This window comes from Heterocephalus glaber, unplaced genomic scaffold, assembly GCF_053883595.1.
Source record: "Heterocephalus glaber isolate CG9 unplaced genomic scaffold, H.glaber_assembly_v1.0 deba00000122, whole genome shotgun sequence".
Classification (NCBI taxonomy): Eukaryota; Metazoa; Chordata; class Mammalia; order Rodentia; family Bathyergidae; genus Heterocephalus; species Heterocephalus glaber.
The window spans coordinates 66,256,351-66,269,837 of record NW_028258138.1 but is presented as its reverse complement, the minus strand read 5'-3'; the positions used below and the strand labels follow the sequence as shown (position 1 = coordinate 66,269,837).

At 35.1% G+C, this 13,487-nt stretch overlaps 1 protein-coding gene across 5 annotated transcripts in view; it reads left to right on the top strand.

Annotated features, from left to right (window-relative positions):
* Lsamp (limbic system associated membrane protein) overlaps nt 1-13,487 on the top strand; it is a 2,156,433-nt gene that overhangs the window by 1,701,280 nt on the left and 441,666 nt on the right. The gene's annotated exons all lie outside the window — the stretch shown is intronic.

The window sequence follows — 13,487 nt, the reverse complement described above, 5'->3', positions numbered from 1 at the left end:
GTGAAGAGTTATATTTTATTAAGATAAAAGGAACATACTTCATGTAGGAGCTATATGTATTACTAGTAACACTGATGCCAGCTTCCCATTTGTCTTGCCTGTGTCTTCGTGAGGAAGAAGGTAGAGAGTAGATGGTGGAGTTGATTAATATGTTAAACTAGGCTAAGTCTGGTATTCCAACTAAATTATATTTTAAAAGGCAGATTGCCAACATCATCATGAAAAAGTGACATTAGTACATTTACTTTTGTCTTCTAGACTTCGAAATGGCTCCTATCTATCTATCTATCTATCTATCTATCTATCTATCTATTAATATTAAACCCTTGGAGGCATAGGTGTTTTGGCATAGATGAACTTATAAATCACCTAGTGTGGTTCTTTTGTTTTACAGGTAAGGAATCTAAGGCCCATATAGTTGATGTAACATGTTCAAAGTCTACCCCAAACAGACTTCTATCTAAACACTTGTTGAATTCATATAATGCAGTTCTTTCAAATATCTCAAGACAAAGGACTTTACTCAATGGATACTATGATATTAATGGCAACTTCTGGGCTTACAAGCTGTTGACTAAGCCTTATGTAATGTACAATAATTACTTCTTCAATTATCATCTCTCTTTTGCTGTCCTTTAAGATCTGGGAACTCATTTATTTTACCTACTTTACAGCCTGGGCAGTGAAAAATCTATGACTCAATGATGTGTAGTTTAGCATTTCAGAAGTGAAATCAAATGGGTACCAGGAGTACAGGCAAGCCAAGATGAAGGTCAAGAATGGTCTACTGAACACGGAGAATCACTGTCTTCATTGTTTGTTTGTTTGTTTGTTTTTGGTACTGAGGATCAAACTTGGGACCTTGCACTTGCAAGGCAGGCTGCGGAAGCACTGAGCTAAATCCCCAGCCCTACTGTCTTCATTCTTTTAAGTGTTTGCTGCTTTTTTAGAGTTAATATGAATCTCAAAACATAGAAATTGGAAGCAATATGCTTTAGCTTTTATATCATTACTGAAATAGAAATAAACCCTTTGCCTAGTTTTCTAACAAATATAACTTGGATCATTTTGGGCTTTTGTGTTTTAAAGTAAACACACAGTCCATTTAAAATAATGAATTGAAAATTAAAAATCCAATTCCAAGCAAAATATGCCCTCAGAACAATAAAATTTTATTTTGGAGAGGAATAAAAAAATTTTTCTTCCTGCAAAGAAACATTTTTTTTTCTAGTTATCAGTGAATCAGGCTCCATTGTGTGTTATCTTTTATATTTTGGAAATTACTACTATAGATTGAAAAAACACAAGCTATACATAGATGCACTGAATAAAATAAGGCACCCCATACATTTACAGAGCACTTACTACATCCCTGCTAGTATTTCCATATATGTTGCTAAACATGTTACTGAATGGTCTTTAGAAATGAGATCTAAAATCTGAAAACTAAGATTATCTTCTTTTAGTGTAAATCCCAGCATAGCTTCTGGATGAATACATGCAGACAAGATTTCTCTTTCAGTTTTTATGTAACCCACAGGAATGATATGTACTATCAATAATAGTACATAAAAAACACAGAGATTGTAGAGGTTTTTTCTTTGTAGTAAAGTCATTTATTGAATTTATTCTGATCTAGAAAAACAGGTTTTTGCAATAATTCTTGTAATTTCATGAAATGCACTTCAAAATAGTATGTTTTTAAAGATCATTTCCTTTTTCTTTATTAACACATAGTATTTTCTTTAAAATTAAGAAAGGAAGGTTAAGAGATTAAATTATTTCAGATTTAGGGCATAGTAATATACCCCTCCTTCTGTACTCTCATGCATGTGGACAAAAATAAGAATTTGAATATTGGGCTACCTGAGTGTCATTTCAATTTTTCGTGTACCATAAAAACATGTCTTAAAGTCCATCTCTTACAATATCTGTTCTACCCAAATATAATTGTTGATATATTAAAAATGATATGTATATGTCAAAAAACCTGGGTATTGACTTAAAATATTAATAATATTAAAATAAAATTAAAATTAGAATATTAAAATACAAGCTATTGACTTAAAATCTTTCTTACAGAGCTTCTAAAGTTTTACATTTTTTCTATCTGTGCTATAAATTTCCTAGATAAATCTTGAAAGCAGCATGTATGTCCATAAACAGATTACTGAATAAGAAAATGTATTTGCTCACAATGGAGAACTACTCTGCCATAAAGAAGAATAAAATCATTTTTAGAGAAATGGATGCATGTTGAGACCATACTGTTAAGTAAAATAAATCAAACACAAAAGTTTAAATATCACAAGGATTCTTATATGAGAACTCCAAAATATAGATGAAGAGCAAAATAAAAGATAAATAATAATAGGCAGATATATCTTTTGCAAAAGGGAAGGTACCAAGAGATTGATGGTGGGAGGGGGGGAGAGAGAGAGAGTAAAGAGATGACAAAAGAATTGAGATGTTTTATGAATGTGTACCAACTTCCCACGAGTAATGTACTGATTATATACTGCAAAACATATCCCAGTAAAAATAAAAATTGAAAAGAAAAAAAAATCTCAAGGAACCCACATGTTCTAGGAAATTAATTTTTGAATTTTCATTGTACTTAAAAATTGAAAGTAATAGAAGAAAAGATCTGTAAAACATACCTATTTCCATTTGTAATATCAAAAATCCAGGTATTCATGGCCTCAATTTGATAGCAGAGAATTAAAAATTCAAATGAGGAAGTAAAAATTTCATTTTTCTGAAGAGACCTTGTTTGTGTTATCTTCCTCTTAATACTTTTAGAATAAAATTTATTTCATTTCTAATGAAACTATTCCATTAGATTCCCATGCAGTCATCTCTGATATTAATTTTATGATAGAATAAACAAGAATAATTTTCCTTTGGTGGTAACAGCATTTAATACATAGGTGAATGAATGAATGAATGAACAAATGAATGAAGGAATGATATCTCGAAGCTGGCTCCCATGTGCTTCACCATGTTTCTTTTGCCAATTTCCACTTCTTATCTATTAGGCATCATTTGGTCATTTCATGACTTATTCTCTGTGTATGTCCTTTCATTCTTTTTTCTCCTAACATTCATATCCCAAGATAATTTAAGATAAAAAATGAATAAGCTTGTATTCTCCAATCCATGGGATCTGTAATTAGACCTGTAGAAACTGAAGAATAGCCCCTCCTCCTCACTATCCACAACAGGAGAAAACTGAGCTATCACAGGAAGAATATGCATCAAGACAAGCTACATCCTGTGCAGCAGACCCCAGGATCCCTGTACCATTGTGCCAACCCTGAAGGTATATGAGCCAGTGGCTGCACAGGTGCCAGTGGCCAGTCAGCAGTTCTTTGCTTGGACCAGATTGTAAGTCCATTGCTTCAGGTGGAGAGTCTAAGAAGCAGTCAGAGGAGTCTACTGCTCATAGAGCATGTTGCTAAGCCTTCTGGAATGAGCAGAAGAAAATCAAATAAAGGATGTGACCATTAAAAATCAAAGTGCAGTGTGGAATTCATAGAGGTCACAGGATATTGGTAATTCCCCTTAAAGTAGTAATATACTATCATTTCTATTTTGGCCCATTTTTCCCTGCACTGCTTCATTACTTTAAGCTCATCTTTTGTCATAAATATAATCTAGTCTATCATTTCTTCATTAAAATATGGCTGCATTTTTTTTCTTGTGAACACTCACAAGTTGTTAATGGCAGCTTTCTTTTCTACAAAGTTCTGAGCAATGATCAAGGGCAGCTAGGAAAAGGACTCAACAGTGCACGTTAGCTGTATGTTGACATATATCACAAAGGCAAGTAGAGGACATTAAATAAATTCTCCTGGGTTGCTAATTTCTTACTAAAGCAGCAAAAGAATTCTTCCAATTGGGAGAGTCTTCTTCCTAGTTTGAATAGTTCAGCAGCTGGCCATAAGCCCATCTGAAATCCATCAAAACTCAGCTAGGATCATTTAACTTAATAGTGCTACTTTTTCGGTGTTTAAGACCTGTGCTCAAATTGAGAGTAGGTTCTTCCTTGCCTCTGGCAGCAAATCTACCCAGCTGCTTTAAAAAAGAAAGAAGGAAAGAAAGAAACGCTCCTCAAACTGTCTCTTTCTCACACTTAACTAGCTGGAGCTAAGATTGATTTCCTTTACTTGAAAATTGCAGATGCTACACAGCCAAACTAGGATCTTTATAAAACATCTGGTCAAGTCCTATAGAGCTGAACTGACTAGCTGCAGGCTTTCCTTCTAGGTATTGCATGGATCAAGTTAACATTTTTATCTAAATGTTTGAAGTTTAAGGTATTTTTCACTAAATCCCCTTGTACAAAGATAAGTCTTCTTTTATTCATCCAAGACCCCCAGTGAATAGCTAAAACCTCAGAGAGAACCAAACAGTAATTATACTGTTTCTTCCTTTACCTGCCTATAATAACCTACAAATTAGGCACAATAAAAGATTAACAACAATGATAGAACAATTATAACAAAATACTGTAAGAAAAGTTACATGCATGTGAATTGTCTCTTGCAATGCCTTCTTGTACTCTGATGATGGAAGATGAAACAATGCTTGCATGAGAAGCTGAGGAGAGTAAATGATGTAAGCATCATGATGTAGCCTTAGACTACTACTTGGACAAAGCACCCCAGTACTGTCACAATGGATCTGCTAACCAAATTAGTTACTAAGTGGCTAGTGGGAGAGATGTATCTGCCCTGTGCATGTGCCATGGTTGAGCAAGGATAAATGAAACTACAAGAAGTGAAACGGCAGATGGGGGTGGGGCTGCTATCATACAGATGGTTTTACTAACTGAATGTCAATTTAGACCTGTGAGATCTAATTTTACAATCTGTGGGATTGAGAACAGAAGGAGAAGAAGTAGTCATATGGTCACACTTACTATCGATTTGTTGGAAAGCTATTACCTGGTGATGCTAGTGAAATGGCCCCCAAATATGGAATAGTTGTGGAATTTGGAGGAATATGTTTAGTAGTTTCAGCTATTCGAAGGCTCCCCATCCTCTTTTCTTGTACAACCATCAAAACTCATGCAGAGCATTGTCACCTCATGTGTACTTCTCCATATTTGCTTATTTCATGTACCACAACCAGGGCCTTAACTTCAAAAGATGAAGCAATTACTAATTTACCTTTATAAGCTGTAGGAGTATGTTTCTGGTTGAAAATGGAATGGAAGCATACCTGAGACCCAAAGCTTAACAAGGTAGAATTTTTAAGGTGTTAAACTCTAGAACATCAAACAACCAAAAAGTCTTCCATATATTGTTAGAATTCAAAAGAGTGCCAAGGAAATTTTGTAATTATTTACCTGCTGAAAGCATTTTCCACTCCCTTGACAGATAACTGAAATATATAAAGATTGTGTTCTTAGTCACTGTCAAAACTGTTTTCTCCTTGACTGTGCCCCTTTCCTGGGTTCATTCTCTCCCTGAAATCATTACTGGCTTCCTTGATCCACGGTGTCCTTACTCTTCAACACAACCCTCATTTCACTCACAGCACTAAGCCTTTTAGCCCTTAGTTTCTCACTTCTAAGTGATAGATGAGACATAACATTTATTTTCCTAGTAAATGTATCAATTCTTTGATGATAACAACTGTGCTTTTCACTCCTTGAAGCACTGAACATAGTCCTAGGGTATGTACGAGGATCTCATTAAGCACATATTTATTGACTGATTGATCACTGGTCCGTTATGCACTTTAGGACATTGCTAGCACATTACACTAAGTGAAAAGAAGCTGTGGTCCTCAGATAGAAATTGGAGACAATTTCAGAAAATCGGTTTAGAGAACAATGAACTTAGCTCTCAGTAGGCCCTTGTTTCACCTTGGTGGGAAGGAGTCGAAATCTTACTCAAGCTGTTATAATCAATTCCAGAACTATGTCTTGTATAAAAAAAACAAACCTTCTAAGTGCATCGAGTGTTTTTAAAGAATCAAGCATCAGATCTAATTAATAATAATATAAAAGCCAATTTCACAGCCCATTACTCCAAGCAGTCTACTACATGATAATTGGAGGGGGGCTTGAACAAACATGGGCCTTCATGTGGGTGGCCTTCATAGTGACCTATAGCCAAACCAAGGAAAACTGTAGCCTCATTGTATTCCTTTATCAACTGATCATTTTGGGCTCTATTAAGCCAGATTCTAACATAAAGCAGAGAGTCAGAAGGAATTTGAAGGCCAACCTCCTCAGTTTGCTTCATTAATAAGGCTACAAACTCTGCAAGCTCCCCCTCCCTCTACTCCTCCCTTTCTCTTTCTGTTTCATTTAACTGAAGGCAATTCATCTCATTTTAATTAATTTTTACTTGCAGCATTATCACCCTGAGTGTAAAGGCAAAAGGTTTTTTTTTAATTATAAAGCTAACGGTATTAATTACTAATACAGTATATGCATCAGTGCAAGAAAGCAGAGTGGGTTCCAAGGAGCAGAAACAGTGAGTGGTGAACATTTCAACAGCTGGAAAAGGCTTAGTCACAAAGGAGAAACTTTTCTATGGTAACAATATGAAGGCTGTCTTTACACTGATTGAGCCACTGTTTAATTGAAGATGACCGCCTAAGGACCAGGCCTAGCACTATTGCATTACAGGGAAAAGGTTATTCATAGAGAGTCTCTCTGGACTTCCTGCTGGGTGTTCTGTCAGATAGAAACCAAGAAATCAAACAAGTTTTGAAGTACATAAAAGCAGGTGCAACAGGATAGCTCTGCATTATGTCTGAATGGAATGTCAAACCTCCTTTTTACCATTATTCAGTTCTTGCTGTACACATTAAGAAACAGTCTCAAGATGCTAAAACCCAATGCCTGATACAGAGAGAGAGGGGGAGAGAGAGAGAGAGAGAGAGAGAGAGAGAGAGAGAGAGAGAGAGAGAGAGAGAGAGAGAGAGAGAGAAATCTAGCCAGTGTTGAGCTTTTCTAAGATCAGAAAGATTCCATTTTACCCAGGCAAAGACAAGCAAAAGTGTTCTACCCACAAGTCTGAAAGGCTCAATATGGACATCACCACAGAGCTTTCCACTGCTGAGAACAACTGTTTATGTTCTCATATCTGCTGTTTGACAACCTAAATGTAAGGAAATAACCCCTGCTACACTGTAAACTGCTGACAGAACAAGCACGCAACTATTTTACTCCAATATTTGCTTGTTCTTCTGGCAAAGGATTATATACAATTCTGGATTTATCTTGATGGTTTCTTCTCAGGCATTCTCTTTTGTTTCCAAACCTTTCTACAAAGCTTGTTTATAAATTTCCTCCCTGCAATAATCATTCTCTCTCTAGTTCTCTCACCCTCTTTTTTCTCCATTACATTTTACAGTCAATAACTAATAATCTATAAATATGCTTCTGAAAAATCTACTTGTATCATTTGTAAATCTGAAATTTTTAAGGAAAAAAATATTTGTTCTCGTAATTTTTACAGACCCCTTATCTATGATGAAAGGCATTTAGAATCAAAATATTGCAAACATCAAATTAAATGGGGGAAAAACTGAAATCTTTCCTTCTAAAATTAGGAGCAAGACAAAGATGCCCACTATCACCACTCTTGTTTAACGTAGCCCTTGAAATAATAGCTGGAGCAATTAGACAAGAGAAAGAAATAAAAGGAATGCATATAGGAAAGGAAAAAAATCAAAGTATCATTATTTTGCAAAAGACATTATCCTCTACTTAAAAGACCAAAAAAATTTCACTAAAGGACTCCTAAAATTAATGAACAAATTCATAAATATAGCAGGATACAAAGTCAAAAACAAAGTTCAATTACATTCCAATGTACTAATAATGATCACACTGATATAGAAATTAGAAAAATGGTGCTATTCACAATAGGATAAAAAATTAAATACTTACCAATTAACCCTACCAAAGAAATGAAAGCCCTTGACAGTGAAAATCACATCACTCTGAAAAAGGAGATTGAAAAGCGCATCAGAAAATGGAAAGTTAACCCATGTTCCTGGACATTCAGAACCAATATAGTCAAAATCTCCATACTTCCAACACTGATAAGCAAGCCCCCAAGTTAGGAGCCAGTTCTGTTCTGGGAGAATGTACATGAGTTGGATTCCTTAGTAAGCCTGACAGAGTGAGTCTTATACACTTTTGACATAAATATAGAGTGTATATTTTTTTGTGCTTCCTAGACATCCCCCCATATCTCCACTGCTTTTCTGCTTGCTCCTGGACATGTTGCGCTCTGATTATACAATAAGCACACAGCAGCACAACTGTGACACGGTCCAGCAGACACATGAGCTACTTCCATGATTTGTTTGCATCGACAAATGTTCATAATGTGAGGTCAATTCCTATCTGTGAAAGTTCATATCTCAAACGTTCGTAAGTTGGGGACATACTGCATATAGATTTAATGCATTTGCAATCAAAATACCAAGAGCATTTCTCACACATTTAAAGAAAACAATCCAAACTTCATAGCGAACCAGAAGAGACCCAAAACAGCAAAAGGAATTTTGGGTAACAGTAGTAAAGCAGAAGGCATCACAATCTCAGCTTTGAAAGATTACAAAGCTACAGTGATAAAAACAGCATGGTACTGACAAATGTGGATCAATGAAGCAGACTAGAGGAAGGAGAAACAATTCCAGATACATTCAACTATTTGATCTTTGGCAAAGGGGCATAAAACATACACACTAGAGGAAAGATTGTTTTTTAAAAAAATTGGTGCTGGGAAAATAGGATATCTGCATGTAGAAGATTCAGTCTAGATCTATATATCTCACCATGTACTAAACTAAAATCAAAGTGGAGCAAAGATCTGAGTGTTAAAACAGAAATACTGGGCCAAGGATTTAGCTCAGGAATCCCACTGCCTGCCTCGCAAGCGCAAGGTCTCAAGTTCAATCCCTGGTACCAAAAAACAACAAACAAACAAACAAACAAAACAGAAATAATAAATCTGCTGGAAGATAAAATAGGTGAAACTCTCAAAAGACAGGTATAGGCAAGGACTTTCTGAATAGAACCCCAAATGATGCAAGAAATATTAAAAATAAACAAACAGGATCATATCAAATTAAAAAGCTTCATACATCAAAGCAAACAATCAACAGAGAAGAGATAACCTACAGAAGATGAAAAAAATTTTACTGGATATTCTTTGGACAGAGGACTAACACCAAAAATAAGTAAAGAACTCAAAAAAATTAGAATGATCCCAAAACTGACTCAATAAAAAATGGGTATCAAAAATGAATAGTCACTTTTCAGAAAAGTACAGATATCCAATAAATACATGAAAAAATGTTCAACATTGATGGGCATTAGAGAAATGCAAATTAAAACAACACAGAGATACTGTCTTACTTCAGAAAGAATAGCTATCAAAAAATCAAATTGTAAATGCTGGTGAGGCTGCAGGGGAAAGAAACCCTTTTTCGTTGTTGGTGGGAGTGTGAACAAGTACAATCACTGTATCAGTATGGAGGTTTCTCAAAAAACTAAAAATAGAAATTCCATCTAACCCAGCTATTCCCCTTCTAGAAATCTTCTTGAAAGAGTTAAAGACATATTACAATGATATATGCATAACCACGTTTACAGCAGCACTATTTATAATAGGTAAATCTTGAAAAGCCTATATGTCTATCAACAGATGAACAGATAAAGAAAATGTAGTATTTATGCACAGTGGAGTACTGCCTTGCCATAAAGAATGATAGACACAAGTCATTTGTAGAGAAATGATGTACCTTTTTTTTTTAAAGTAATCATGCCATTTTATTTATTTATTTATTTATTTATTGGTACTGGGGATCGAACTCGGGTCCTTCCGCTTGCGCAGCAGGCGGCGAAACCACTGAGCTAAATCCCCGGCCCTGAAATGGTGTATCTTGAGATCATAATGTTAAGTGAAATAAATCAGACACACCAGTTTAAATATTACATGGTTTCTCTTATGTAAGAAATGCAGAACATAAATAAAGTGCAAAATAAAGGATAGATTACAGGAAGTAGAGAGATCTTTTTAAAATGGGAAGGGAATCAAGAGTTGGAGGCAGCAGAGAGATGGAGGGGAAGGGAAGAACAGTGAATTGATATGTTACATACGTATGCAAATTCCTCACAATAAAAGTAATCATTACATACTGAAAACATATACTGATAAAATACATAATTCATTAAAATAATGTTTGCAGTCCTTGAAATTGCACATAAGTCTTCAGCAACTCTAACAAAGACATCTTGTCTTTGATCCTTTTTCAGTTCTGCCTATTGTTTTAAATTTTATTTTTATTAGTAACTTTCTAATTTGTGAAATAAACACGTAAAATAATACTTTTATTCCATAGTAAAGTATTATTATTGAGTTTACATTAATTTTCTTCCGTAGATGTAAAGTGTGTTATAGTGATTTTATCCAACAGAAGCATTAGTAGTATGAGCAATGAACTTATCTGCAAATTTAAAAAAATATTTCTGTAGAAACAACATGCCATTATTCCAAATAACTGAATTATAAATGAAACTTTCAAATGCATGTTTTGTGTATTGTGAATTCTCTGTAGATATTCATCGTCATGTGTTCACTTCATGATACCAATATTAAATTTACATCCAAACGATCAAAGTTTCAAATAAGCAGGAATTTCCTACTAATTTTAGCTCTATGTGTTTTATATTGATATGAATTTAGATTTTATTCATAACTACTATGATATATTATGACTTTTTTTGGTTTTTGGTACCGTGGATTGAACTCAGGTCACTACGCTTGCACAGTAGGGGGCGAAACCACTGAGCTAAGTCCCCAGTCCCCCATGACTTATTTATTTCCCTTTGTTTTCCTTAAATAATAAGTAAATGTATTTTCTGGTCTTATCTGAGGGATATGAGAGAAAAGCATGAGTTTCTGTTCATTTTTCTTTGAATATCTTAATTTGATAGAGAAAGACTGTAATTCTCCCCCAAGAAACATTTTCAGGAAAAGTTCTAGTGTCTTTTGTTGTGTAAAATTTTCATGAAAGAGCTTACCAACCATAATAAAAAGATAATCAGAGAAAATTAATTGCTAGTTATTTCAGTTTTTGTGAAACATGACAATTATTTGTATTTGAATTTTGTCAAATGCTATTACAATTATTTAAATTCAAATGTGTTTATGCATCCGTGGGGCAATGTGATGGAGGGGATGTTCCATAAGAGGTCCCTTATGCTATCATTTGAAACCACCTGTAGAGAACTCTGGACAAGATAGTGAATAGACTCCCTGCTTTCCCTAGTGCCTCCAGCTTCCTTCACAAATCAACAGGGGATTAATTCTAATCGCCCTTTGAAAGTTCAGGCTAGTTCTTCAGGCTACCCGGATTGGATTTATTTGACAAGTTTTCCATATGACAATATTAAGAACTAATCTCTCTTATTTAGTCAAATTATTTTCACATTTAGTAAGAACAAAGTGACTACTACAACTAGCATAACAACATAGCAACAATAATGAAGGTCATGGTAATTTAACAATAGGTATCTTTTATTGAGCACTTATTCTGTAAGTACTGTAAGACCGAGGGCCTTACCAAACGCTCCGAGGAGCTGACTGCAGCGAAGAACACCTGGGAAGGAACACACCAGAGAAGTTGGAAAGTAAAACAGACCTTTATTAGTCTGGCCAGACGGCACTCCCAAACCAAAGTAGCTTAGAGAGGCAACTGGCTCGGAGTCCGAGGCTGTTTTTATAAGGGGTCGCAGGGGAAGTTGGCAAGCAGAAATACAAAAGCAGAGGAGAGAGATAAAACAGACCTTTTACAGATTGTCCTTAAGATAACATATTCAGATATGGAGTTGGGCGAGCATGACAGAACGCTACGCACACAACAGACCTTCCTGGCACAACAACAAGCACATCCCTGGAGCTCGATGTCTACCTGGTGATCCATAACAGAAGCAGACAAGTTGGGGCCCTATTACAAAATGGAATAACTGTTGTTCAGTCTCACACTTACTATTATATTTAATTAATTTTCAGGCCAAATGAACCACCCTATCAGGCAAATACTATCTGTACCCTCATTTTACATGTAAGGGAATTGAGGTGCACAGAATTAAATGCTTTGTCCAGCATGATATGATAAATAGTTGTAAAACCTAAACTTAATCCTCATCTGTCAGATTCTAGAATTTGTATTGTGACCATATAGTTATACTAATTCTGAGATTGTGGTTTTGTGTCTCTCTTCCACACTGAAAAATCTTTTAAGAATGAGTAACAAATGGTTTAGCCTTGGCACTATTAATTTATCTTCACCTACTATCACAGGATGCTGCATGAAGATATTTTTTCTACTGCTCTCCACCCTCTTCAAGAAGAGTGTCGATAGACCACATACAATATGGCAAATTTTTTTAAATTTAGGTTTCAAAAACAAACAAGATTGATGTTCGGGCTCATTTCCTTTGTAAAACATGATGTATTAATCTTTCACATCCTTTATTTGGTGCTTAGCTTATACTGCCTTTTCAAAAAACAAAACATGAACCAGATTAGGATCATTATGCGAAACATATGTTAATGTGTTTAAATAACTACAACCTCATATATGATTAATATGAATTAGTCAATAGACTAAGTCTTATATATGCCAAATAGGAATACCTCTTCCACATGTGAGCTGTCATTCATAAAATTTCCACTACAGTGGCAGACAAGAAAGAAAAAGAAAGGGAAAGAAGGGATGAGAAAAAAATAAAGGAAATGAGAAATGCAACTGGAGAAAGGAAATAGATAAGGAGATGTGGGGGAGAAATTCCATTATGAGAGGAAAAATAGTTTGGTCTGAAAAATATTTATCAGATTTTAATGAGGCAAGGTAAACCTGGATTTTGGATATATGCTACACAGACATTCCTCATTTAATGACCTACCTGTTTAATGACTATTTGGACTCACAATTCGCCACTCTGACTTAAGGATCCGTCTGTTCTTCTTTTTGTACAGTTTTGTACATCATGTTTATGGAGCCTCAATGTCTTTTTCTTGTATAATACTCTTTGTCTATTCAGTGGACCCTTGAAATTCATGGGAGCTAAATTTCTAGAGTACACATGAATTGTGAAAAACCACGAATTTCAGATATGGTCAGAAAAATGCCTACAACTGCCTGTTTTTATCATTCAAAACAAATGTGTTATGTCTCCCAAAGTTATGTAATTTAATTTAATAAAATGCTGTCATAATAAAGCCTTAGAAAGTTCAGGGAGTTTTGGCAGCATCTTAGGGATCTTAGGGCTTTAAGAACAAAACCAAGAATGCTTGAGATAGCTACATTCAGTACAGCAACCTGTTATAATGTGGGAAAGCTGTTTTATCTGCCAGAGATGGGTTACACAGCAGCAGCCAAAAGTGGTAAGGAAAACTGGAAGTGAATACCACTCTCGGATTGGCAAACCTCCCACCAAACAA